General features: G+C 39.9%; 1 pseudogene across 1 annotated transcript; it reads left to right on the forward strand.

Annotated features, from left to right (window-relative positions):
• The first annotated feature begins 262 nt into the window (after positions 1-262).
• On the forward strand, positions 263-27,429 carry LOC143880002 (UDP-glycosyltransferase 76B1-like; annotated as a pseudogene). Its single transcript, XR_013251471.1, has 5 exons — positions 263-362; positions 1,278-1,332; positions 11,604-12,119; positions 17,540-18,384; positions 27,111-27,429. The product of XR_013251471.1 is annotated as a UDP-glycosyltransferase 76B1-like (transcript).
• Positions 27,430-27,787: the final 358 nt, after the last annotated feature.

The raw sequence follows: 27,787 nt of genomic DNA on the forward strand, positions 1-27,787 counted from the left end.
GGTTTCTGTGCAACGAAACGCTCATCTGACAGGTTTTCTGTCAGGTTTCTTTTCCTTCTCTTTCCTTTCTGCCACATCAGTATCTTTCCCTTCACTTCCCTCTCCTTTCCTTTCCCTACGAGAGAACTGAGCATTCCCTTTCCTTTCATTTTTTGGGGATCCAAACATTCATTTGGAAGGCCCTTTCATGGATAAGCTTATCTAAGCACGTGCTTAGGATGTTGAAAATTTTCATAAAATCGTTTTAATTACCCGAAATGCCCTTCGCCGCCCTTTATTTCCCAATTTCATGTAAAATGGGGCAAATGCCTCATTTGCAACAGCCTTCCTATTTGGAAAAGGGTTCTCCGATTTCCTTTGAGGTATGATCTTTAACCTCTCTCTCAATCTCTCTCTCCCTCTCCGGTCATCTGGGTCTTGATCACTTTAAGTTTTTATTTTGCAAGAGTCTGATTGTAAATACCCAAAATTCTCTCTTTCAATCTCTCTCCTTTTTTACTTTTAATTAGGGAATCTGGGAAATGCACTGTAATTTTCATTTCTGGTTGATGCACAGTAATAATTAGGGCATGGGCAATTTCAATTACTATGAGGAATGTGTTGATTTCTTCAATCGCATGGATTTTTGGATGCTGTTGGCAATAACTTTGTAAGTCATAAGCTTATAATGCTACATGGCCTTGTTTGTCAATCTTTTTGATTTTTATATATCTTCAATTGACACAAAAAAGTTTTCTCAGTGCAGAAGCTACTTGTTGTTGGCACCACTCCTTCATACCATGTTAGCCTTAACCTATGAGCTGTTATTCCTGATAGACCTTTATCCTTTATTTGTGGTTGACATAGATGTGACTAGAAAAAGTCCACAACTGTATCCATAAAATATTAACAAGATGCAGCAGAAAATTGACTGGAAATAATCATGGGTTTAGAAGGCTTCTTAAGCATAAGATCACGTATGATATAAAATTTGAAAATTTACTGAGTAGGAGATTGAAATCAAAGGTAGAAACTTAAATTTGACAGTGTTAACTACCTTTAGATGAGGAAAATGAAGAGGGGTAGATAATTTACTAAGCAAATCACACCGATAACGGGGATGTAAGCACGCACCATACAGCTCAATCTCTCACAATTTCTCTTGGCCTCTCTCAATCGACGTCTCAATCTCTCTCTACTAGAACCTCAAGTCTTTTTGGTAGAATACTAGGGTGTAATTGGCTTTAATTTTGATTATGTTTCTTATTTTTTTATTCTTATTCTTGATTATGTCTTAGGGCCTCTGATCTTCGAGGTTTTGTGAGACCAAAATTGCTTGATCTTCCTTACCAGGTAAGGCCCCAAAAGCAAACTTTTTTTTAATGTTTTTATTCTTTTTATATCTATATATTTGAAAACAGATAAGATGCAAGCAATTAGTGTAATGTAAACTAAATAATTTGTTAATTAATTGTATATAATTTGTAATTTGAGAGCCAAGTTGTATATTATCAATTCAATACTTTCATTCGGATAAGATTCAGAAAAAAACTTGCCATTAATTTCAGTTTTCTTTTCAAATTGTAATTTTTTATTGTTGACAATTTTGTACTTCTCCTTTTCTTTTGGTTTCCTTTTGATTATTATACTTCTATAACTAATATTTTGATTGGTTATACTTCTCTAATTTCATTTCATTTCCTTTTTACCGTTGAAAATTCCAATTTTGATTGGCTATACTTCATAAATTCTTAATCAACCATAGAGAACTTCATACTTTTTTTTGAATGGCTTTACTTATATGGTTCTCTCGAGAGAACCATAGAGAGCTTCATACTTAATTTGAGACAAAATAAATAATCTACATAAAGATGAAGATAATTTAGAGAGAATAATAGGTAACCTAGGAAATAGGTAACATAGGAACTTAATAGGATACCACTAAAAAAAAAAGGTAACCTAGGAAAAATGATTTATACAAGGAGGATAATCTTGAAATTTCACAAGTTTATGTTACCTGCCCAACAAGAACAATTAAGTGACAATTTGAGGAGAAAGACGGTAAACTTTAAATCAAGTGAAAAAGGAAAGTCACTGTGTTCTCATAATTCCTGAGCTTTTTCTGTGTTCCATATCTGTCAATGAATAATCTTTATGTCAAAAGACAAATCTTTCAATAGTGATGTAATTGTATAAGCTGAAAAAATTGGAAATAATTTTCATTTTAATTATGTAGCTTTCGAGATTATGGAGAACCCTGAACAAAACTCCAACAATTCTGAAAAGTTAGCACAATCCTGCTCAAAGCGAACCATTCAAAAAAAAAAAAAGATCCTGCTCAAAGAGAGCTCGAGTGGAGGTTGATGTTACAGATCTTCCTGCAAATCCGAGATTAAGAATTTAGTCTTACGATTATCATCCCAATAAAAGGGATCAAATTTGAAGAGCATATTTGCAGAAGGACCCTTATAAACCTAAGGATCATATTTTTTCACAAACACAATTTGAAAAAGTCACGCCATTTCAACCATGCTTGATTTAAGGAGTATGCTAATTGGTTAGAGTACAATATAGAAAAAGATGTTGCATTTTGATTATATTGTTATCTTTTTAGACCTGATGCTGTAGCTCAAGAAGGAGGTGATTCTTTTGTTATTGAAGGATTTAAAAATTGAAAAAAGGGGCGGCCTAGTGCACGAGGCTCCCACCATTGCAGGGTGTGGGGAAGGCTAGATGTACGCAGCCTTAGAAAATCATGTCAAGGGTCGTAATAGTGTGCGTAACCGAGACTTACATAAATGTTAGGATTTGATAAAAGAAAGTTAAAGTATTTGGACAATTATGAATAATGTATCATATCATGATCGAAATGAATACCAAATTTGTTTGAATGCATCGGTTGACAGTGATCGGTTTTTACAACAACATGGATTAGCTTTTCGAGTCTGTAATGAATCCGATGATTCTAATAATCAAGGCAATTTTTTGGAATTATTGTAGTTTCTTTCTGAGCATAATGAAGATATTAATCGTGTGGTATTGCGAAATGCTCCTGGAAATCTTAAGTTAATTGTACATGATATACAGAAGGAAATAGTGAATGCCGTGGCGGTTGAAATTTCTAATGTCATTATCAATGACCTCGTGGATGCATTATTCTCTATTTTGGTTGATGTGTCACATGATATATCAATGAAGGAGCAAGTGGTTATATTCTTGCTTTATGTGGATCTGCGTGGGCATGTGGTTGAATATTTTTTAGGTTTCACACATGTTATTGATACCAATATCATAACACTCAAAGCGACAATCGAGTCGTTGTTAGCTAAACATGGATTTTTTTTTAATGGTAAGAAAAAATTTATTGAAGAAAGAGGAAAAAGCACCACCGAGGATGTTGATACAATGAAAAAGCCATATACAACAAATGAAGGAGAAAAGAGGAAATAACAGCGGCCTCAAGGGGGAGGAAATTAAAGATACTTAGGGAATCATAGCCCAGCCTCGCTCGTGCTATTCTATCAGCATCCGCTTTAGCTGATCTTCGCACGTGATGAAAACGGACATGAAACTCATATACTCGATCTTGGATCTCATTAACCATAAAATCAAACCTCGAAGGATGAGGGCGGCTCCAATGTAGCCACTTGATTACATTTGGTGAATCTCCCTCTACTATCAATCTTCTTGGACCCCTTTCCTCAGCTAGTCTGATGCCCTGCAAAATTGATCTCATCTCTACCTTTGAATCCTCACTCCCAATGGGTTTGGAAAATGTCCATCTAGTCATACACTGATAGTCTCTCATTACTCATCCTATTCCTGCAGGGCCTGGATTGCCCAGACTCGATCCATCAAAGTTAAGCTCCATTGAACCTTGATCAGGTGGGAACCACTGTGGGGCTGGAACTTCCGTACTCTCTCCTGAGATGCATCTCTTTCTAGCACCTCCATATTTCAGAGCCGGAAATAAAACCGAAACTAGGCAATATCTTAACCCAAGCAATGGTTATCGATATAATTTTTATAAATAAATGAACTGTTCTTTGAACCATCCCTCTGAAAACCATATCATTTCTTTCCTTCTAGATAGCCCATATCAAGGCCAACAACACAACTCTCTATTGTATTCTTCCCTTGCTCCTCCAAGGATGTAGCATCCAACACTCTAGGAGATCTGCCAATCGCTCTGGAAAGACCCATGATATACCAAATCTCCCAAGAACGAGGCACCATATTTCCCTGGCAAATCTACAGTGTAAGAAAATATGATCAACCTACTCTCCCGCTTCGATGCATAAGGCACAATGATCAATAATAAACATATGGCGATTTTGAAGATGGTCTATCATCTGAATCTTATTTTGCACTGTCATCCACCCAATAGCACATAACTTGGGCGGAGCTGGAATGCTCCACACTCTAGCATGTTGCAAGGAAGGAGGATGAGGATCAAGATGAGGGTAGAAGGATTCAACGGTGAATACCCCGGACGAGGTCCAAATCCAAAACCCTTTTGTCTGTGCATGTTCTCTTGATATATCCACAATCCAATAGATTTAGCAGCTGGGCAATGCTTTCAAAAAGTTTCTTCTAAACTTAATTTTCTAGGAGATCCGTCCCTCTTCCCACTGAAACCTTCTTGGATAAAGGCTTCTTTTTCCGACGCCACCGCAAACACATTGGGGAGCTCTACAGTGAAGACTAACCCCTCGCACCATTTGTCATGTGAAAACTTAATCCCGTACCCCCTTATATACTCTATATCTGATCCCTTGCTCAAACTTATATTTAATCTTCAAGATGTCCCTCCAAACAGTCAGCCCTTGCTTCTAAACCTATCATCAGAGATCCACCCTCCTGGATAGGAACGATACTTGCTCTCAATGATCCTGGTCCACAATTGAGATCGCTCTTCCCCAAACCTTCATAACCGCTTTCCTAAAGACCGTTATTCATATTTCTCAATCCACGAAAACCTAATCCTCTCGCTTTGATCGGCGTACGAAATTCACTCCATCTAACATCTGATCCACCCAATAAGAAATTCCTCTGATCTGCTCTATTTGGTTGATTGCACTGATCGGGCATCTAAAGATTGAAAGGAAATATATAGGAATGTTCTGAAGAACTAATTTGATAAAGGTAATCCTGCTTTCCAAAGAGACTAGAGCCCTCTTCCAAGAAGCTAACCTTTTATCCACCCTTTCAATGATTGGATCCCACGCCTATTTCTTGGGTTTTCTTTCAACCAACGGTAAACCCAAGTAGGTTGTCTGAAAATGATCAATCGAGCATCCAATAAATCTAGCCAAACTTTTAGTTTCTCTGTCAGGTAAGTGTATTCCAACGATTGTAGATTTTCCTAAGTTAGTTCTTTGCCTTGTAACCACGTCACAGCATCGTGGAACCGCTTTCATATTCAACACTTTTCCTTCATCTGCCTCCCTAAATGTAAGAGTGTCATTTGCAAATTGCAAGTGAGATACGTCCGTCCCAAGAGCTCTAATTTTAAACCCATCAAGATTCAATAATACCTGGCTGTTTTTCTTTGTCAATCATTCTCTCGAGGATTGAAAAAAGCCTTTTAGAGAACCATTCACCAGGATTGAAAACTATGCTGAGGGCACCCATCTTCTAATCCAAGAGTGTTATCGGACATCGATATTCATTCGTCCCAATAAGCAATCAAGGTAATTCCAGCCAACCCAATCATATGCGTTCTCCATATCCAATTTGCACACAAGCCCTTTTAAGCCAAATTTGAAGAAATAGTCCACCGCTTCGTTGGCTATTAAGGCCCTGTCTAGAATTTGCCTCTCTTGGATAAGAGCTGATTGGGTATTGCATATGACTTTTGGCATGACCATCTTTAATTGCTCCGGCAAAACTTTCGCCTATAACTTATGTAGGCAACCCAGCAAACTGATAGGTCTAAATTCTGATACTCTAACAGCTCCTTGGACTTTAGGAATTAGGGAAATAAAAGTAGCCCCTAGACTTCTATCTAATTTCCTTCCATCATAAAATGCCTCTAAAAACTTGCCCAAGTCATCCTTCACTGTTTCCCAACAACTCTGAAAAAAGGCCATGCAAAATCCGTGTGGACCAGCTGCCCGATCTCTACTGAGAGCAAAGAGACATAATCTTACCTTCTCTTCTTCAAATGGCCTTTCCAATACAAGCCGGTCCCCTTCAATTCTACCGAAAAAAACTCCATTGGGTCTATGGTGCATCCCTTCCTCCGCGGAATAAAGGGATTTATAGAATTCGACTATCTCTCCAGAGATTGCTTCCTTATCCTTATTGAGCTTTCTATCAATTTGAAGAGTAGAAATATGATTCCCCTTCTTCTAGCACTAACAATGCGATGGAAGTACGCCGTATTCTTATCCCCTTCCTTAAGCCACTTGGATATAGATCACTGTCTCCAAAAAATTTCCTGCTGCAATATTAGTTGTTTATGTTCCTCCTTCAACGTTTCCATCTCCCCAAGCATTTTTCGTAGAGGGCATACCTTCTTCTTCCCTCTTAATTTCTTGCAGGCCGTTTAGAATGCAAGCCTTTCTTTTTACCTTGGCCTTTTGTTTTCCCAGTTCCATTCTTTGAGTTTTTGCTTGACATACCAAAGTTTTTGAGATATCACCAGATCAAGCGGCCCATGAACAACTGCTTCCTTCCACCACGCTCTAAGTTTCTCCTGCATTTTAGGCTCTTCAACCCAAGAAATTTCGAAGTGGAATGGGATAGGCCCCCAGGACTCTAATCGAGGATCCAACAGCAGAAGGCAATGATCAGATATATAAGATATAGAATGAGGCAAGGCTCTTTGACAGACATCAGGATGAAGGGAGATCCATCTCGGACAAATAAGGAAGCGATCCATCCTGTTCCTACTTGCATTTCTGGACCACGTGTACTGAGCTCCGCTTAAAGGAAGATCAACCAGCTCATTCCTTTCGATAAATTCAAAGAAATCCAACATAGTAGATGATGTTCTACTATTTCCTGCCCTTTCCTCCACATATCTAATCAGATTAAAATCTTCGTCAATACACCATGGATTGGACCACCGCCTTTGGATACCCTCTAGCTCAGACAAGAACTCACTACGGTCTCCAGTAAAAGTCCAAAAGGAGTTATCCACTTGCTTTCACCACCACTGAACTGGATAATAGCCCGGTAATTACTTCTAAATCATGTTGAGTTATCCCACCCTACAAGAAAACCCCCTGATGATCCTATATCCCCTAGAAAAATAAAGTCCCATCTGGCTCTGCATCCAATTTCCCTTAGCACAGCCCTATTTATAGTTTTGCATCTTCGTTTCCTGGATACATATCATATCCGATTTACACTTCAGGATTAGTTGTTTCATATGAGCCTTCTTTTCTGAAGATCTCAACCCACAAATATTCCAGCTTACAATCTTCATTAGTGCACAATTGTTCGTACTTCCCCCCCTTGGATTAAACTTCATCCATGTCTGCCTCTACCTCTTCCTCTATGCTTACCCATCGATGTGCTTTCGTAATTCATTGTCGATCTAAGGTGAACCGATTTCATGATGATTCTCTTCAATCTTTCAATTCTCCCCTTCACCGGACTTTCATCTCACTGAGATTACCATCCCTAGCTTCCGCTTTCTGGGAAAAATTCCTCAGGTCCTCATCCAGTTCGGAATAGGTAAGACCCATCACTATGCTAGTTTCCAGCAGATGATTGATGTTTAATTCGTTCAGATCCCCCTCCAAACCTTCCCAACCTTTATGGCTAACCTCTCCATCTACTGGTTGATCACCATTCTACAGACTTGATTCCCCTTCCACCATTTGAATCTCCTCCTCCCTTAACTCTGCCTCCTGCCCAGTTCTCCTCCTGTTTCCCTGAATTCCTGCCTACTGGAGTTAGGGTTTGGATCATCACCAACTTCGTCTAGGGTTACTGATACTATATTATCCACCACTGACCTTTTTTTTTTATAAAGTTGGCATATATTCATTGATACCATGAAAATTACATTAGGGACTAGGAGTCCCAACTGTCGTTACATAGTATCAATTAAGGCAATTCAGGGCATATCCTAAATCACCAACAAAAGAGCCATATAGGCCTTTGAATCCTACACATTCTATGAGCATATCATACTCTACAGTTTAACCAACATAGATTCTCCCCAATCGCACCCAGAAATCTATCCAGTACTACTGCTGCCCATCCTTACCTCCATCATCTATTTTTAATCAATCATCCGACCCCTATAATTCCAGATCATCACCTCCTCACTCGTTTGAACATAGCCAAGAAAAAGGATTTTCAGGCAACCGTGCCTCCAAAAGCGAAAGACCATGGTCTCTCAAGCTTTGGAGTATCTACTTCTTTCTTCTAGCACACTTGAAGTTTGACGTTATATGGCCCAGTTTCACCTGCTATTTCACCCGCATATGTACATTACCATTTTTGAACCTATAAACAAACCTAAAATGCTACTTATATATACTATAAATTCGACCACAATCCATAATATCCCAAAAAGTCCAGATCTTTTCCAAAAATCCAAAACTAAGATTCCCCAAGAACGAACTGCTTCCATGCACCATCTAGTCAAATCTGAGCACACTTCCTTAATTTATCAAGAGAAATTTCACGCTATTCTGCAGCCTCTTTTCCTTTGAGAAGAAAACGACCGCATCCCTGCAACATTCAAGATGATGGAAACAAACCAAACTCACACCAATTGGAAGTAGCGCACATACCTGGAACTCTTCCTTGCAACTGTGTTCGAAAGACGAATTTCTTGCAACTCGCCTGATGGGATTGCAAGGAAGAGTTCCCATCAGGCGAGTTGCAAGAAAAGTGATTTTTTTGTTGGAAATTGCCTCAAAGCTGAAGAAAACTGATTTTTTTGTTGGAAATTGCCTCAGGATGCCTTGCATGTGGCATCCAAACAGAGCTAAGAACAATCACCTGTAACTGTGCTTATGGAAACTCCACGGATGTTTTGTTCCGGTTCGTTATATATATCAACATCCTACATGAGAGCCCTCTCTTGTCCCGGTAGAAGGATTGGTCTGAGGAGATTATTTTCTAGATGCTTGACTTCTCCTTGATGCTCCCGAAAAAAGGCTGATCCTTTCAGGCTTCCCCAGCCGAGAGACAGGAATAACTATGGACGTTTCATCTGGCAAACAGGAAGGAGAAGAGAAGCCGACCATTCTCCAGAATGTTTCCAAGAAACATGTCCCCATGAAACATGCCCCTTAGGATCTCTGGCGACAGAGAAATTAGATCACCACACGATTTCTCTATAGGGTAAGTGTTTGGAGAAAAACATTCTCCCACCCTATTATTTCTAATAACATAGGGAAGATCAGACTCGCCCTGAGGAGAAAGGACTCCAGAAGTGAAGTGGGAAGTGATAGGTTGAAAGGATAGAAGGTCTTTGGGCTCAAGAGCTTGGTTTCTGTATGGGCCTAATGAACCAGACATATCAATGGAATGGGCTTCTGCGCCTGCACTGGCAACCTTGGGCTCCCCTCAGTGATTTGGCGTAATCCAACTTCCTCCATTTAAGACCGTAGAATCTGTGATAGATGATCCAATGTCATTAAATGCAGCTTCAGTTACAGTCAAGTTGACTGGAGTTAGTGTGTACTAACTTGGATTAGTGAAGGTGGTGGGACAATAGTGGGGATGATCCAAAATTTGAATCACTTCTAGCACTAACGTGCGATTCTTAGTCAACCTTCGCTCTGAGCGAATTTTTCTCCAACACCTGAGGGACTGACGACAGGATCTAAACTTCCAACAAACAAGAACTGTCTACCAAATGCACCTTCTTAGCCGAGATCCAGAAGGTCTCCTTTTCTACCCTTAAGGCTCTGTTTGGATGCAGATGGTTACCATGTAGATTAGTGGTATAAGTAGTCAATAGGGAGGAGACAAAATTTTGTAACGTTTGATCTACCAAGGATTTACCTGGTAGAATAGTGATAAGTAGTGTTTGGTTGCCAATCTCGTAAGTAATGGGAGGGGGTGTCATTACCAATATATAGAAAGAGAAGAGAGAGGGATAGAGAGAGAGAGAGAAAAAGTGAAAATGCAAAATTCTACTTGAAGAATTTTATCATTTTGAAGAAATGAGGCATGGAGGGTATAAGGAGACCTCATGGGTGCCACATCACCAAACAAGCAATAATTAGCTATATTTCTTGTCTGGTAGTCTCCATGGATTGTGATGCTAATTTGGCAAACAAACAACAAAAAGTGCATTATTTTGCTTTGGGATTGCTTAAGGCTCCCTTGCAATTGGCATCCAAACAGAGGCTAAGGGAATAGAAATTTCTTCTGGCGTTGCGTGCTTTGATCAAGAGTTTGCCGGATTTATAACCATGATCCGTTCATTGTACATGACGAGTCGACCTTATCAGTTACTTCCAAAGAGGTGCCGATCGAGAGAAAGTTTTCTTCGTTCCATGCATGAGACGGCATCCCAACGATTCTCCACCACTTTGTAATTCTGCTTGCTGCTAAAAGTCAGCTGTAAAATGGCTTTCTGCAAAGCTTGGCTGGCCAATAAAGGCTATTTAAATAGAAAATGATATATGCAGTCTCATACTTCGAAATGTGCGCGTCTCCTTGTAAACACTTCCCAGGTTGGCTATTGACGGTTTAATAGGTGAAATTGACTGTTTAATAGGTAAATGTGTTCGAGTTTTTATCCAGTCATGAGGTACTTGTTCAAGGTGACTAATATGTAATATTGTGCCCTTGTTGATAAAGACTTCTCAGGTTGGAAATTTATCCGGGCAGAGGCAGATATAGCATGAGGGGGGCCATGGCCCCCCATGTCTTGCAAAATTCCTTTTAAATTGCATGCATATACATGCATGCTTTAGGTGGTTTAGTGGCCATGCCCCCCCCCCCCCCCCCCCCCCCCCCAATGGCCAATGCAGCCAAGTGTAAATTCCTGGCTCTGCCCCTGAAATTTATTGTGTTTCAATAGGTAAATGTGCTTGATTTTTTATCCAGTCATAAGTTACTTGTTCGAGGTGATTCGACTCGATCCACTTTCTTCGAGTCCAGTTTTTCCGAGTTTATAAACTCTGAAGTTATCTGATGGTTCCTATTAGATTACAAATACTAATGTCAATTAGGCTCTGTTTCGACGTGAAATGGGTGTAAAACAAGTTTAACTCTCATTTTTTCGAAAGAAACAGAGCCTCTATCAATTTGTAATCTGAAATTGTCAAAACAAATCATATATGGATCCCATCATACAAAATTCATATAAAGTATAATTTCTTTCATACAGTATATTCATTCATCTGTGCCCTTTTTCTTGTGTTCCAAACAATAAAATGTGTTCTGCTGAATTGCAATTTTCGATGCCCAATTTTTATATCATCAAAATGATGGTCTTTAAATATGAGACTTGAATGATTATTCATCAATTTTTGGGCCATTTCTATTCACATGTTCGTGTACAGACACTCGGGAAATGATATTTATTACCTACTAATGTCCTTTCTACATCTTTGATGCTACCAACTGGATCCATTATATATTCTAACCTCTGGGCAGAATTGAAAAGGAAGTTTGACCCATTTCCATTACATAATCAGAACCCAATTCAATGGCAAGAGAAGGAGAAGAGAGGCAGGTTCTGCAAGAGAAAGGGCGTCGCATAGTGTTTTTCCCATGTCCATCATCACAAGGCCATATAAACCCTATGCTTCAACTAGCCACCCTTCTCCACTGCAAAGGCTTCTCCATCACCATAATTCACACACAGTTCAACTCTCCTAACCCTTCCAACTATCCCAACTTCAGCTTTGAACCCATCTCTGACGGCATACAAGAGGGCCAGGAGGCCTCCACCAAGGACCCTGTAGCCTTTGTTGTGGCCCTTAACATCAGCCTCAAAGCCCCTTTTCAAGATTGTTTGGCTCGAGTTCTATCGGAGAATAAGCAAGATTCGATCGCATGTATCATCTTCGATGCAGCCATGCATTTCACACAAGCCGTTGCAAACCATTTTAAGCTCCCAAGAATTGTCTTACGAACGAGCGCTGCCTCTTGTTTCATTGCCTACGCCAACTTCCCGCTTCTCTGGGAAAAGGGTTACCTTCCCATCAAAGGTGTGTAGCAATCTCGTATACATAATTTGAATTACTATTAAGCTAAAGATTACAGGTGCACGTCTGAAGTAAAGAAGACCCATAGGGATTGAGCCTCTAGCTCAATGGTAAAGGCTTTGGCCTTCCACCTTGAGGTTTGAGGTTCGATCCCAGCTAACCTACCAAAAAAAAAAAATAAAGAAAAAGAAAAAAGAAGATCCCTAATAAAAGAGAACACTAGAAGCCCCAGATTTGGCTAAACGGTCAGCCAGATTATTGGTGCTTCGAGCGATTAGTGAAATCTCTTTTTTAGTCTGTAGTGTTTTTTTAGAGTCATGTTTAAGGGCATCTTTGGATACCCTTTTGAAATTATTAATCACTACTTGCAAATGATGATTATTCCTTTGTTGAGAAGGATTAATCTCGCTTATGAATAATGGTGGTAATGATTTAATTACTTAACCTTAAGATGGTACAGTTAATGGCTTCCATTTAGGCTCTGTTTCTTTCGACATAAAATGGGCATAAAACAAATTTTATGCCCATTTACACCCATTTTATGTCACGAAAGAGACGAACAGCATAACCTTATTTTAATGCTCTAACCAAAAGAACTCTAGTCTTTAAGACTAGTCAAAAGATACTCAGTGGTAATGGTAAGAAAACTTATCATCTTTGTCTGTTTGTTTTTTATTTTCTATCATGCTTAGCTTGTACCACCAACTAACTTTTCTCCCATACTTATCTCTTTTTTAAGGGGATAAAAACTTAAAAAAAAAAATATTAAGCAATTTTTTTCTGTTTTTTTATTTTATCGATGTGCTAGGATTGAACCTCACAGCTCAAGGTTGAAGAACAAAGCCTTGATCAATTAAGCTAGATGTTCAACTGTAAATTAGTAAAATTTCCTTTTTTCCCTTTTAGATCGTCAAAAGGAAAATTTTTGTTTATAGAAGTCGAAGAATGCTTTAGTAGGGCGCAGCCTCATTCTATGGCCCAATGTGGCGTGCCTACTTTGGCATAGTGGGTCTCACCCATAATTTAGCTAGCCGTCCATTTGATAGGCCTTGCTTTGGATCTTCTATGGCCCAATCATCTCACTCTAATATCTAATAATGTGAAATGTACAAGAAAAGTCTATATGCAAGCAGTGGTTAACTTTCAACTGAAACAAATACACATTATTAGATGCTAGGATTGCATGCTTGGCGTGACTTTTAGGGCATGCTTGGCAACCATAAAAGATTTGAGGAATATTTGTTTACCCAAAGTGAGAAGGGGGTAGAAAGAGCTGGTGCGAGGGGGGTAGAGAAGGCTGTGAGTGAGGTGAACATGTGATAAGAATGGTAAACAAAGAAAAAAATTCACTAACATAGGATTTTTGTTTTCCCTGTTTTCCATGTTCTCTTCCCCCACCACCACATCTAATCTTTCTTGTTGAAGCACTCCACTAAAACATATATGGGAGAAAAAAAAGAATTTGTTATCATACTTGGTTAATGTACCCACTTTCTTTGCTTCAACACTATGGTCACTTTGGACCAGTTTGGCATCAAGATAAGACAAAACGCGTAATGAACATTAGACCTGTCAATGTACTCACTTTCTTTGTGGCAAGAATTTTGTTGGTTTGGACCAGTTTGGCTTGCAGATAAGACAGAAGACATGCAGAATATTAGACCTGTTACTCACAGTGTATTTCCTTTTAGGGATAACCAAAACGAATCTTTCATCGGGGAAAAATAATGGAAACAAATTTCATGGAAAATAATATTCTGCGGAAAAACACCAGTTCTAGTAGGTTTGCAATTTTCCTTGAAAACAGAAAAAAAACTTCATGGGAAATAATTTACCATATGTTGGAAATTTATTTTTATGTAAAATAAAATATGGAAATTGTTTTCCATACATCCAAAATGCCCTTTAGGGCATGTTTGTTTACACAATGTAAGAGAGGGGCAAAGAGGATTAACTTTTCGAAAAAAAAGAGAGGGGCAAAGAGGAGAGAGAGAGAGAGAGAGAGAGAGAGAGAGAGAGAGGTGGTGAGGAGAACATGGGATGCGGATGGAAAATAGGAAAGACAAAATTCAACAGGAATTTTCTTTCATTCTTTATGAACCCCATTGATGCAGGGACCGTGATCAGCAACACAAGATGGAGATCACACAACGAGTGACTAAATCATCTCGTGAGGATTTGAAAAACTCATATCACGGTTTTGGAGAAAAACTCCAATATGATGCATGAGAGGAAAAACTCCAATATGATGCATGAGTGGAGCCAAGCTCCTTCAACCACTTGAAAGAGCTATGGTTCTCTTCACAAGTGTTGTTTCAAAAATTAACTGTATTCAAATCTATCTTTTCCTTCATCATTATCATTACATTATATAAGAGAAATTATATGATGAAGGGTTGTATAAACACGTACCCATTATCCCATCCTTGATATTTGATCCAACAGAAGCTCACCAAAAAGTGAGCTGCTGTTGGATAAAATATCAAGGATCGTATTTCCTACGTGTTTATAAGGCCTTTCATCATATCATTTCTCCATTATATAAAAGGCCAAAACCTAAAAATAGAAACCCTAAATGCTAACTTACCTAACCAATTAATCTCAATCTTCCATATAAAGCAACACAAATAAAAGTTAGAAATATGACTAAAATAATCCTAAAATAGAAATCCCATAATAGATATGTAGCACGTGCGTAACTTGTCCATATCTTCGTCCAGATCACTTGATCTTAGGCTCGTTAGATAGGTAATCGAAAAACCTTTCTAAGGATACCAAAATCAAGCCAAACGGACAACGATTTTATACATAAAAAGATGATCTACAAATAAGATGACAAAAATAGAAGTTGAAAATAAGGAATTGTTCCATGCTGCATGTTCATGTTAGCTTCAATTGCATCATTCCCTCTCGCTTGAATAAAACTCGACCTTGAGTTTAGGTCATTATCTTCCAAATTTAATTGTTTATCAAGGAAGATTTCATAACAACGACGTGTCATCGACCTTCTCTTCTTTCTTTATTTACTCATCTTTTTGTGACCTTTACATGATGTTTAGCCATGAAAAGGGCTCTTGAAGGGACTCTCAAATCCATTGCTATTTTGCTAATGGATGCGGGCTTCAAGTAGTGCTAACTGCGTGAAAGTTTCCACTTGTTAGAGTTGCTCGTTCTTTGGTTCTAGATTAGGCTGGCCGATGTTTGGTGCAGTGACTTCTTCATCCCGTCATGCATGTGTCAGAGAAATCCTATGCTCTGAGACCAACTGATGCAGGGACCGTCGAACAACAACACAAGATGGAGATCGCACAAGGAGCGACTAAAGTAACCCGTGGGGGTTTGAAAAACTCATACCATGATTTTGGATAAAGACTCGAATATGACGCATGAGAGGAGCCATGCTCCTTCATTCATGTGAAGAGCTATGACTCTTCACAATTGATGTTACAAAAATTGACTATATTCAAATCTTTATTTTCCTTCCCCATTGTCATTACCAAGGAAGCAGGATTCTTCCCTGGGAGTGGGGAACCTAGATTCCCAGGTTGTCAAATCCGAAACGGGAATCTTCTTGAATCCCCAAAAACTGGGAATCCCGGTTTGGATCGATTCCCAGTGGGAATCGCGGTTTATGATTCCCGGAAACCCGATTCCTACTTTTGGGAACCGCGGTTTAATGTTATGTGAAACGTGATTTTCAGGCGATTCCCCTGAGATTCCCTGGCGATGCCTAACTCCCCAGCGATTCCCCGACAATTCCCCGGCGATTCCCTCGCGACTCCTCGGCGACTCTTCGGTCATTCTCCGTCAACTTCACGATTCCCGCTCTATCAACCTTGGTCATTACATTATATAGATGGCCAAAACCTGAAAAATAGAATCCCTAAATGCTAACTTACCTAAACAATTAATCTCAATCTTCCATCTAAAGCGACACAAATAAAAGTTAGAAATATCACTAAAATAATCTCAAAATAGAGATCCTGTAATTAGGGGTGTAAAAGAGCCGAGCTGAGCCGAGCTTGGCCAGGCTCGGCTAGGCTCGCGAGCCTATCGAGCTTGGGTTATATTTTGGAATATACGTATCAAATGGACGGTTTGGATTATCACGGTTTGGATTATCACAGTGGATTATCACGGTTTGGATTATCAAGGGTGCGAGATTCGCACATGCCAAGGTGGGTAGCAAAGATTGCTAGCAAAAGCGAAATAATAAAAAAAAAGTCATCATTACGAAAAAGTAAAATATCTGAATGTATATAGTTTTAAATGAAAAATTCCCAAAAAAGGGTAGGAAATTATGACAATTACCAAAAAAATACAACCAAACGGTACGAAGTTATGACAATTACTGAAAAAAGTCATGATTATGCCTCAGCTGCTACTGTATTATATTTATATATATGACTGTTTTTCTTAACGAGCCTTAACGAGCCGAGCCGAGCCGAGCCTGGCCTAATTCGGGCTCGGCTCGTTAAGCTTAACGAGCCTAGCAAGCCGGCTCGGCTCGGCTCGTTAAGGATTCGAGCCGAGCTCGAGCCAAAATTAACACCCTTACCTGTAATAGATATGTAGCACGTCCATAAATTGTTAATTACTTCATCAAATTCCATCCAAATCGCGTGATATTGGGCTCATTAGATAGGTAATCGAAAACCGTTTCTAAGGACACAATATCAAGCCAAACGAACATGATTTGATGCCTAAAAAAAAAAAGCTATAAAGTGGATGACAAAAATAGAAGTTGAAAATAGGGAATTGTATCATGCTGCATGTTCTTGGTAGCTTCACTTGCATCACCCATCACATGCTCTCTTCACCCACAGCCCTCTCAAATCTCTCTCTCACCACCCTTCTCTACTCTTCTCTCCCCTTGCGTAAATAAATATTCTATGATTTTTTTCCAAGGTTGCCAAAAACGCACTTAGCGTTTAATTTCTTTGTTTGCATTTCCATCCTATTCTAGATTAATTGTTTCCCACACAAGAAAATGAAAGAAAAGAGAATTCTTGGTAGTCACATTTTGTGGGAAAATCTCCTTTGATAAGGGAGTGAGAATTGTCTAATGAGATGATGCCATTTTCAAGGCATGACCCATCTATGCTGGGCTCCCCCAGAAGATTGATCTCAAACTTTCAATCTCTGAATTATTAGTCCAATCTCTTAATAATAATTTTCTTCTTACCCAGGCAAAAGGAGAAAATATTTCAGGCTACTATTTCTATTTCCTGCACTACTCATCACATAAACACGCAGGCATATGCTTGCATATTGAGTCTTGACTTTAATATAAAATCCAAAGATGTACTTTTTAAGATTGGTCAGTTCTTAATCTTCATTAGATTTGCCTTCTTTCAGAAATTAAGAGATATTTTCATCAAATTTTTTGTCTTCAATTAAAAATTCAATAATTTTCTCATCAGATACTAGATTGACGGACCCAGTGTCTGATCTTCCGCCTCTCAGAGTCAAGGACCTTCCGACGGTCGGCACAAAGAAACCCAGTGACTTCGATGATTTGATAGGTCACATGGTCAGTGAAACGAAGGCATCTTCGGGACTGATTATGAACTCCTTAGACTGCCTTGAGCAAACTACATTAACAAAAATTCAGCAAGATTTTTCAGTTCCAACTTTCCCTGTAGGTCCTCTCCATAAATACTCACCTGGCTCCTCCAACACCCTCTTAACACAAGACCACAGTTGCATCGCGTTGCTAGATAATCAAGTGCCTGGTTCAGTTATCTATGTGAGCTTTGGAAGCTTAGCAGCCATGGAGAAACAAGACTTGGTGGAGACAGCATGGGGCTTAGCCAACAGTGACCAGCCTTTCTTATGGGTGATTCGACCGGGTTCGGTCCACGGCTTGGACTGGGCCGAATTTCCCGGGGTTCGAAGAGAAGACAAGGGGGAGAGGTTGGGTGGTGAAATGGGCACCCCAGCAAGAAGTACTGGCTCACCCTGCAGTGGGAGGGTTCTGGACCCACTGTGGTTGGAATTCTACATTAGAGAGCATATGTGAAGGGGTCCCAATGCTTTGTTGGCCTTTCCTTGGAGACCAAAGGGTGAATACTAGGTATGTGTGTCATGTTTGGAGGGTAGGAGTTGACCTGGAGAATGGGTTGGAAAGAGGGGAGATAGAGAGGGCAATAAGAAGGTTAATGGTAGAGAAGGAAGGGAAGGAGATGAGGGAGAGGATTAAGGTTCTGAAGGAAAATGCAGACAGTTCTATACAGAAAGGAGGTTCTTCCCAAGAGTCATTAGAGAGGTTAGTGGATTACATCTTGTCATTTTAAGTTTACAAGTCTCTTTGTTGTACTCTTCGATAACCTTTTTTTAATGCTGTTTATTTTCTTTTATAGTGGGTGAATTCAGATAAGTCCTAGATGTAAGTCACTGCAGTGACTGATTTCTGCCATTATTGTATTTTATTATAATGGGTCATTGAAAACAGGATTATGTTTTCTCACTAAAGATGATGGATCACAAGATGATAATGTATCTATTCTAGGAGTTAATTTGCAAAAAGTGCCATTACCTCTATGGCCTATTTCGGGCCAGCCCAAGTTTAAAGAGACTACAATTTCTCACTGGGCCAGTACAATATCTAAAAAGGATGTCACACCCTAACTCGAGAACACGGAATAGGCACATGAGAACACCGCATCCCATGTGAATAAATGCTATAAGCATGCTAGGCTAAACTTGAGTACGATTTTCACTTACTTCCAATTCTACAAATTACGTCATTTATTGATCTCTAGAATTTACCTTCAATCTAAAATTTCGGAAATCGAATAAATAAGCCCGCTAGTTTTTAATTTTCAATAAAACTATGAATCATAAATATGTTTTACATTATTTGGAGTCAAAACTAGGATGATTTGGGCCGGAAAATGACTATCAGAGACGTCTTTAGAAGTCGCCGGATCATTCCCCCGGGAGGCTCTCAATCGACGGATTTTCTCAGTGTCTGTGGTACAAACCTTGAGCGGCTTTCAGACTCTTACTTGTCTTGCTTGGATGGAGGCTACTCTACCCTCGAAGTTTTTGAATCCCTCGGGATTTTTAACCACTGTTGCAGAAGATTTCTTTTTTCTCTTGAGCAAGGAGTTGTGGCAGAAAGACCTTTTTGGTCCCATTGGCCCCCACGGCATTTGCATGCTGGCTCTCTGGGGAGTTTGGAAGATTGGGACACTAGGGGGAGAAGGTTGGAATTTGGAGCTAGGAGAGCTCCTGGTCATAGAGCAGTTGAATCAAATCAAAGACCATTATCAAATGAAAGTGATTGGGTGTGCTCAAAATGCAATTACAGAAATTTTGGTTCTCGCATCCTGTGCAGGAAGTGCTCAGAATCTCAACTCAGAGAAAATTCTAATTTAGTGTGGAGACCTAAAAAGATCCAAGTTGCAACGTGTGCTGACTATCAATGTTTGGATATACCAGACTCTGTAGTGGACGATTTGAAGAAAAACCTAAAGAGCTGTCTTATTGGAGCCTTAAAATCTGGTTCTTGGCTTTTAGAAGATGTTTGGGCTTGGGCTAAACACTCCTGGGGCCTGCCAGAGTTGGATAAGCCCTTTGCCATTAATACCGTGGATATTTTATTCCGGTTCGATTCCGAATTTCAGGCCACCTCTATCCTTTGTTGAGGAGGTGAGGCTTTTGGGGGCTATCTTTCTTCTCTCTAGCCCTAGTTCCCTGCTTACAATACAGGTGCTAGAACGGTTCGATTGAGGTTTTATGATATTCCACTTCATGCCCGGTCTGCTACTACGGTGGAGATTTTGGGATCACATCTGGGTCAGGTTCTAGAAACCCAGCTTTTTGGGAATCATTCGCACTGTTTGGCTTTTGCTTCTGTCTGGGTTATATCCTCTTTGTGGAAATCTATCCCTTAGTCTATTAACTTAAGGGTAGATTCTAACATTTATTCGGTGGGAGTTAAGGTGGTATCTGAGGACGGTATGAATTCTCTGGCGTTGTCGGTGGTGGGAGAGGACAGTAGTAAAGACAATTTGCCTCTTTTTGAGGAATCTGTTCATAATCCTGTTGATATAGGCTCACCGGCGGCAAATCCTCTATCGGAAAAGGTGGCAGAGGCTACCGGATGTGAATCGGAGCCGTTGGTGGTCCCCATTTCAAATTTTGAATTCCCCACTTACCCACTTGTCCCCTCTGTGGTTGCTCTTGTCTCGTTAGAAAGTAGAGAGGCTAGGGTTAGGGGTCCTACGAGTCTGCCATCTATAAGAAAATCAGTTTTGGTACACCGCCGTGGCACTAAAAGGAAGGTGGGTAGAAAAGAGGCTATCGATACTTTTGGCATACAGTCGGCAAAGGATTTAAAGGTCTTAAAATTAAAAAATAGGTTTCTTTCGGATGGGAAAAGTGATGATGTGAAAAGCACACGCTAGGGTAAAGGTAAAACTAAAAAAGGCCTTAGGAAGGATACTTGCCTCTTGGCGACACGTGGAGGATTATCAGTACTCAATAGAAAAATTAAATGTCTATATAGAAGAAAGGAAATCAGAAGGAAGAAACGTGATTTCGATAGTCAACACCATCTTCGAACCTTTCAAGCGTCGCCTGCTCCAAGTATGTCCAACAGTGACCATCTTGAAGATACAAGCAAAGTAACCTTTGGGGTAACTTCCTTGGTAATTGAAGATTTAAAACTTCTAAAAGATCTTAAATATAACGAGAAGTTGGCAAGGAAGGAATCGCCTACACTGGCTGAGATTTTGATTTCCCCCCTTAAGAAACAATGGAGGAAAGAAATTGTAGGAGGTGCTCGAAACTCGAGGCTGTCTACCTCCCAGACTACTCTGAATAGTGAGGAGGAGCTTCATACCCCCTCCGTAATTTGCCTATTTTTAATAAGATCCTAGAAAAAGAGAGCCAAACTAGAAGGCGCTTGTCGGAGGTGGAAAAGCAATCGGCGAGCTCATGTTTGGAAAATATATTCATAACTCTCTTGCTTCGGGCTAGGATGGGGAGCGAGGCTTCTCAGCAATGGAAGACACTCAACGAATGCAATAGCTAAATGATGGCGGTAACCAGGTTAAGGGTAAGGGTACTTTGTTATCGCCAGTTTCTGATGAACTTGACCACCTAGAGTTGGAAGGCTTTAACAATATTTTAGCTATGAGAGATGTCCTGGGGATTTCTTATCAAGAGGATTTAGACAAGACCAGAGAATTGTATCTTGGATCGCAATCCAGGGTTGCAGAGGATAAAGTAGATAGAGAAAAGGCGGATGAAAATAGAACCTAAAATTGTGAAGTGTTAGAGGAAATTTTGAGACAGTGTTACGATCTAATGCCCTATGTAGCCTGCATTGTTGAGTAGAGTTCCCAAATTTGGCTAAACCGTAAGTTGTGGATCTATCTACTTGAGTTCTTAGGAAATGTACTTAATCATGAAAATTATGTCTGATATAAACATTAAAGAGGAGTTGGAAGGGGTGGGCGACATAAATCTGGGTATTTAGTTTGGGGGTGGAGCGTATGATGTTGGTACCAGGTTTACAGGTTCGGAAAAAGAAAGATAGCTGTAAGGAATGTGTTGCATGGGCTAAGGTGGCTGATATGGAATCCTAAACCCTATGCGTATCGAGAGCAGTTCTAGTCTTTCGCTAGTTGAGGCTTTTCGGGGAGGGAGACCTTCATATTGTTGCTCTTAAGAAGATTATGATGAGGGATTAGAGGGATGTGTTAGGGGCATTATAGAGTCAGGGATAGTTCCAGAATCATATGTAGTAGACTTGAGGGATGGAATGTTTGATTCATGTTTTCTCCACTTTATACTGGGTCTGAGTATGCCCAGCCCTGTACAAACTGATATTTTGTATCGCAGGATGGGACTACTGGTCCCGAATGCTTTGGGGAGCGATGGCGTATGTGGATGAAGGGGTGCATCTCGTCGGCAGCTTTCTCTATACTAATTAATGGATCTCCGGCGGGGTTTTTCCAAAGCTCTCGTGGTTTGAGACAGGGAGACCCGTTATCACCGTACTTATTCATCATGATCACTGAAGCGTTAAGCCTCCTCATATCTTGTGCTGAATTGAAGGGCTATATCAAGGGCCTCAAACCATGCACAAATGTCTCCTCAATATCTCATCTTCAATTTGCTGATGACACCATCTTATTATTGGAGGATGGACATGAGCAGATAGTTAATATCAGAAGAATTTTTTGGTGGTTCGAGATTATATCGGGATTGAAGATCAACTTCAAAAAAAGTACTGTGGCAGGTATCAATATGGACCCGGGTCGTATTAATGAATATGCCTCAGTGATGGGTTGTTTGCATGTTGATTTACCTATTAAATACCTGGGGCTGCCCCTGGGTCTCGGTATTCCAAAAGCATCGTTGTGGGATTCTGTTGTGGAAAGGGTGGAGAAAAAGCTTAGCACTTGGAAAAAACAATATTTATCCTTTGGGGGAAGAATCACCCTCATCAAGGCAGCCCTAAGCAACATGTCGGTATACTTTATGTTTATCTTCAGAATTCCGGTTAAGATTGCTAGAAGAATTGAAAAGCTTCAGAGAGATTTTCTTTGGGAAGGAACGGAGCAGGGAAATAGATTGAAGCACTTATTGAAATGGGAAAAGGTATGTAGAGCTCGTCGGAATGGGGGGCTGGGCATTGGAAAGATTATGTGTCGTAATATAGCCCTACTCGGTAAATGGCTGTAGAGATTTGGGGTGGAGAAGAAAGCGCTATGGCACCAATTAATAAAAGAAAAATACGGTTGTAGTTGGGGAGAATGGAACTGTAACAGTGCGGTGGCGGGGAAGGGCTCAGGAACTTGGAAATCTATCACCTCTTCGCGGGATCAATTCCACAGAAACGTCAGATTTAAAGTGGGTATCGGCATCAAGGTTAGATTCTGGTGTGATCTATGGTGTGGGGAGCGTCTTCTATTGGAGGAATATCCGAATTTGTTCCGATTGACCGTTAATCCAAATGCGGCAATTGCTGATTATGTGGTGCGTGGTACTGGCTCCTCTAAAATATTCTGGGATATTAGAATGCGTCGGAATTTAAAAGATGATGAAATCGTCCATTTCGAAAGCTTACTGAGCACCTTGTCAAAATGTTACTTATCTCCTTTCCGCGAGGACGTGTGGATATGGATCCCTGATGCTGATGGGGTATTCTCGGTTCGCTCCTTTTTTAAAACGATGAACGAAGGCAGTGACAATCAATCTAAGAAGGCACGTGTATGGCTCACAACAGTCCCTCCTAGAGTTGCTGCATTTGCGTGGACCGTGGTATTTGGTTGTATTAACACTTGTGAAAGATTGAAAAGAAGGGGAATCCAGATGGCGAGTAGGTGCGTCTTATGCAATAAGGCGGAGGAATGCATCGATCATCTATTTATTTGGTGCCCGTATGCTTATAGATTGTGGATGGCCATCATGAGATCGTTCGGATGCTGTTGGGTGTTCCAAGGAAGCATATGCGATATAGTGCTGAATTGGCATGGTAGTCTTAATGGTTGTCTGGGTCAATCTTTATGGAAGGCAATCCCTATAGCTGTATTGTGGCACTTATGGAGGGAGAGGAACAACCAAATCTTCCTAAACAAAAGTAGGGATTCTATCATATCGCGTTAGAAGTAAAACTTTCACTGATTGCTTGGATAAAGGCTAAGGGTGGACTTCCCTATCCGGTTAGCATCATCTTTAGATAGGTGATGTCGGAAAAAAAAAGTAATTCTTGTATCAAACCTATGTGGTCCCCTCCCCCCTGCGGGTGGCTAAAGCTTAATTTCGACGGTAGTTCGTTAGGCAATCCGGGATTGGCGGGCTTTGGCGGGATAATCAGAGACCCGGATGGTAGAACCATATGACGTATGCGAGTTCGGCGGGGATTTGCGACGCAAATGAAGCTGAAGCGAAGGGCCTCCTATTTGGATTAAAGTGGTTTGCAATGAACAATCTTGGGCCGCTGATGATCGAGGGCGATTCTAGCAATGTCATCGCATGGGTACAAGGGAGATGTGGCGGTCCATGGCGTCTATATCAGATTATAGACGAAATCAGAGATTTGATTCGGGTTTTAAAACCGCTGCTTAACCACAAGCACCGATCTGCAAACTCAAACGCAGATGCTTCGGCTAAGGCGGGAGTTTTCTTAACGGAGCCAAGGGTAGTATACCCTTCTGCGGATGAGAATGCGATGTAATTCAGTATGATTTTGGGGCCATTTGGTGCCCATGCACTCTGTACTGTTTCAACTTGTGGGACATCTTGCCCTTTATTTCAAATAAAATTCGTTACCTTTAAAAAAATAAAAAAATATTAATGAAACTAGTCATCTTTGAAATAAATAAATAAATATGTTTTACATTGCATGGCTAGATATACTAAGTTTCATAAAGACTTATTGAACGAAGTCTATTATAAAATCATCTAATCCTCACACTACTCAGTATCCCATGACATTGCACAATCAAGGATCATTCCTATCTGAAAAGGAAAATAAACGACTGAGCTCAACAGTTTAGTAAGTAAACAACGCTTATTTCAGCTGAATGAAGCATGTGTGTGTACGAATTTGCTAGGGACTTCTGCCTTTCTCGGCTGGCTGTTGTATGAGGGATAGCATGTAACTACAAGCTTGTGTGTTTCCTTTTTTTTTTTGGTTCATGTAAAAGGATTAATGATCCTACATAGTCTTAGTAAACGAAAATTTGACATCAAAGGTCATAAATAGTCATTTAGATAATGTTAATTGTGACCGGTAGACTTAGTGCAAAGGTTGAAGGTGGAGGCAGGGCTCCCTCTGGAAAAATCTTGAAATTTTTTTAATACAGCTTTTATATGCCCATAATTACTCTTTGGCCCCCTTCAAAAATTTTTTTTTTTTCGTGAAGAGAAAAGGTGGTGGGGGGGGGGGGGGGGATGTTATTCTGTTGATTGTTAGAGAATTTATATGGTGGTCGACCGTCCAAATTACAAGGGCCCATTTGATTTTTGATCTGCTTTTCTAGTAAAAAAAGGTGGTTTGAGCAGATAAAAAATCAATGCCCTTGCAATTTGGACGGTCGGCCACCATATAAAAACTCTGATTGTTATACCCTTTTAAGTCCAAAAGCAAATCCTGGTTTTCAAAATCTCAACTATGCTATTTTTAGGGTTTCGTTTACAAAACCTTGTTTTTTCGGTTTCTATCACGATTTCTGCGACTCCATCTCTCCCTCCCTCTCTAGGTCTCTTGATCTCCATCTCAAGGTTGGAACTCGGAAGTTTTCTGGAAAGACCGGAATTTGGGCTATTTCGTTCATTCTCCTGCCAAAGGTATCCCCTCTGTCTATCTCAATCTCTCTATCTCATTCTCAATATCCCTCTCTTAGCCCGATTTTTGTTTGAATTTTGAAAACCGATTAGGAGTAGAAGGTTGAAGGCCCTTGTTTTTTTTTTTTTTTTTGGATTTTGAGAACTGATTGTGAGTTTCAAACCGATTTGAGTTTTAGACTCACAGTTGGTTTTCACAAAGGTATGCCCTCTCTCTCTCTCAATCTCTTTCCCTCCCTCTACTGGTTTTCACAAAGGGATGCACCCCCCCCCCCCCCCCCCCCTCCCCCTCCCTCTCTCTCTCTCTCTCTCAGTCAACCCTTACTGATGCGTTTTTGGAAATGGGTACCGATGCGGTTCTCCTCTCGATGCGTCGTTGTCTTAATTTTTAGCGTTCGTGTCTTCCTTTCTACGATCTTCTGGCTTCTGCCATTTCATCCTTACAAATTTGGCCCGAAGGCACCGGTTCTAATGATTACACAGGTGATTTTTGCCCTTACTGATGCATTTCTTGAAAATGGGTACTTGCTGTATTGTTTTCCTATTAGGTTCCTATTGTTTTGGTGATAGATTTATTGAGGGCTGTGATTTTACAAGATGTGTTCAGTTGGAAGATGGGTTTTTATCAAAGGATGTTGTGCCCTTTTTTTAGTGGGGTTTTTCGTATTTGGTGAGTGTGCTTATGGGGCTTGGTGGGATTATGCAATGGAGGTTCCTATGGAATTTTTTAGTGTTTCGGTTAACCATGCCATTTGTTTTAGGTTTAAAAATGTGAAATGGCTCTTTTAAGTTAAGCAATGAGTGTTATCTTTCAAAAAAAAAAAAAAAAAAAAACAGTTAAGCAGTGAGTGTTAGTGTGGTGAGCTTGCACTATGTTAATACTTAATAGTGGTTCATTACATAATGGACTCTTCTTTTTTCCTGTTTGATTGGTTTCCCAATTAATGGTTGGTGTCTATGGGATGATTTTGTTACTGCCCATGCACGAGTATTGTTTGTTCATGTCTTCCTTTCGTAGTTGTTCTATCCCTTCATTTTCAGGTGTGATAATGATTGGTGGCGGTCAGGGCATTTTCACACTGTTAAGACATGCCTGCAGTTTTATTTCCACACGTTTGATTGGATGGTGTTTTACATTTCTTTGAGCATCACTAGTTTCATAGTATTTCTCTAAGCTTTTTGTTGGTAACACTTATTTCTTTTATCTAAGCTTGTATTTGTAAGTTTTTTAGGAGAGAACAACTGAAAAAGTGAAAAAGTGAGCCATGAGTTGTTTTTTTCCAAAATTGGCTAGCAAATCCCCAATATTTAAATTGAAAATGATACATTCAGAGTTTGTCTCTGTTTGATAAATGACTTCTGAGGATGGAATAATAAATTCACTTTGCTGAGATGGTAAAAAGGGGTGGCCCTGTAGCTGGTTTTTTACAAGGGTGTCTTTCATTTTATCATTCTTTTTGCAAAAAAACCAGCAACAAGGGTCCCCCCATTGAACCATCTCAATAAAGTGAATTTATTATTCCTTTAATTTTAACTTTTCTTTTAGTGCCATTAAATTTGGTGAGTTGGTCCAATGGGGCACCCTAGTAGCTTGTTTTTTGCAAGGGCACCCTTCAATTTATCATTCCTCGTGTTTGAGGTGACTCATACTTTGATAATGGTGTGCCCTTCTTTGTGTTTCAATAGGTATAACGTGCTCGAGTTTTTATCCAGTAGAGACATGAGGGAGACTGGAGGGTTTTGGTCTGAGGTGGTTTTCTTCTGTAAATGAGTGAAGGTTACAGCAGCAAGTTTCTAGAGGTAGTTGGGAAGAGAAAGAAAGAAAAACATAGTGACTTCCTTAGGATAGAATAGTAAACTTAAAGAGAAAGAAAGAACAGGAGAAAATGATATCTTGCTGTATAGTGTAGGATATATGTGCTTGAGATTTTATCCAGTCACAAGTTACTTGTTCGAGGTGACTCAACTAGACCCACTTTTGAGTAGAGTTTTCGAGTTTATAAACTATGAAGTCATCATATGGTTCCTATTAGATTACAAATACTATCAAGCTAAAATGTGAAATGGTCAAATCAATTCATACCTGGATGCAATAAAGAATTCGTATAATGCAATATTCATAGGGGTGTCAATGGATCCAGACGGTCCGATGGACCATCCGAATCCGAACTTTAGTGAATGGGATATAAGCATACCAAGAGGCTCCATGGGCATATTTTGGATTCCCAATCATACGATCCGAAAATTTTCGGATCGGATCCGGGCATGCTTCAAAAGTCCTTAGGGACACTCACAATCCAAAATCATCTTACAAAAATACCCTCAAAAGTCAAAATCATTATAACATCAATGTTAATAAGTGG

This window comes from Tasmannia lanceolata, unplaced genomic scaffold (assembly GCF_043159265.1).
Source record: "Tasmannia lanceolata isolate RefF3 unplaced genomic scaffold, GAP_Taslan_0.1 ptg000006l, whole genome shotgun sequence".
Taxonomy (NCBI): Eukaryota; Viridiplantae; Streptophyta; class Magnoliopsida; order Canellales; family Winteraceae; genus Tasmannia; species Tasmannia lanceolata.